The 1328-nt window shown below is 40.0% G+C and overlaps 1 protein-coding gene across 9 annotated transcripts in view; it reads left to right on the plus strand.

Moving 5' to 3' along the window:
* The window catches only part of Setd5 (SET domain containing 5), a 77668-nt gene that overhangs the window by 69480 nt on the left and 6860 nt on the right, over nucleotides 1-1328 (plus strand). The window lies entirely within an intron of this gene.

The raw sequence follows: 1328 nt of genomic DNA on the forward strand, positions 1-1328 counted from the left end.
GCTTAGTGACACATGTCTGTGAACCTAGCACTCTGCAGGTTGAAGTGGAATTAGAAAGCTAAAGCTACCCCGGGCTTTTTAAACAGCAAATTTTACATAACTGTTGTATGCAACTGAAAGGCTAGCACGCTGGAAGAACACTGAAAGCTGTGTTACTCAGAACTCAGTTTGGGGGGCATAGCTTTAAGACCATCAGATGTGTTTTCTCAGACAGATGTAGTTGTTCACATTTGTAATCTCAGCACCCATTCGTGATGTTGAGGCAGGAGGACTGAGAAGTTCTGTGCCAGAGGCTAAGAAGCTGGGTCAGCAGTTAAGAGCATATACTATTCTTCCAAAAGACTCAAGTTGAGTTCCCAGTGCCTGAAGTGGTTTACCAATGCTTATAACTCAAACTCCAGGGGTTCTGATGCCCTCTCTGGCCTTCATGGGTGCTTGCCAACCAACAACAAATAAACAAAGGAGCAAGGGTACTATCCTGATTCTAATTCCAGGTTATACAATCTAGTTGTTAATATTATATGCTAGATTAGATTGCCTCCTAGAGTCTGCACTGATAGAGCCTCCCTAGAAAATTGCATTAGTAAATTCTGAATTACAGTGCTTGTAGTTGCTCCAAAGGAGTTGTTCACATCTTAGCAGAAGATAAGTTAAAGAATGAACAAGAAGTCTTATTTAGCTTATTTGAAGGGTAAAAGTTGAAAGGTAGCAGGTTTAGGAATCAGCCGACAATTCTAGAGGAGGATGTTACTGTCCAGTCAGTCTGCGATGCAGATGGGTTCTTATGGTTGCCTATAGTTACAGTGCCAGGGAGAACCAGGAAGCAGGTGCAGAGAGCAGTGGGTAGATGAGACCTTAGAGAGCTTGTCATGGCCTGAGGCTTAGAAGTAATGCCTCTTCTAAAACTCACAAAACCTAACAGCTGCTTCTCACACACACACACATACAAATGTTGTTCTGGGAATATTTTTGGGTTGTCATAGTGATTTGGATGAAGTTATTGTTAGGGATTAACAAGGCTGAGTATACTGTGTGTGACAGTTTCACAGAGAAACTAGTTATGTCCTCATTGAAATAGAGAGCCTTGTGACTTTATTTCAGTTACAATAGTGTTCATTATCCAAGTTTATTAACTTCTCTCCAAGATTATATGTAAAAATGCACAAAATTATTTCTACTGTTATTTGTGATATTTCACACTTAGGAACAAAATTAAGAGCACCTTGGATAGGAAAAGGAAACACTGGCACACAGTAGGAATGATGGTAGGGCTGTTGCTTACATGATCATATTATATGTAGTTAATATTTTCTAAAATATTTGGGCAC

Source organism: Mastomys coucha, unplaced genomic scaffold (assembly GCF_008632895.1).
Source record: "Mastomys coucha isolate ucsf_1 unplaced genomic scaffold, UCSF_Mcou_1 pScaffold20, whole genome shotgun sequence".
NCBI classification, from domain to species: Eukaryota; Metazoa; Chordata; class Mammalia; order Rodentia; family Muridae; genus Mastomys; species Mastomys coucha.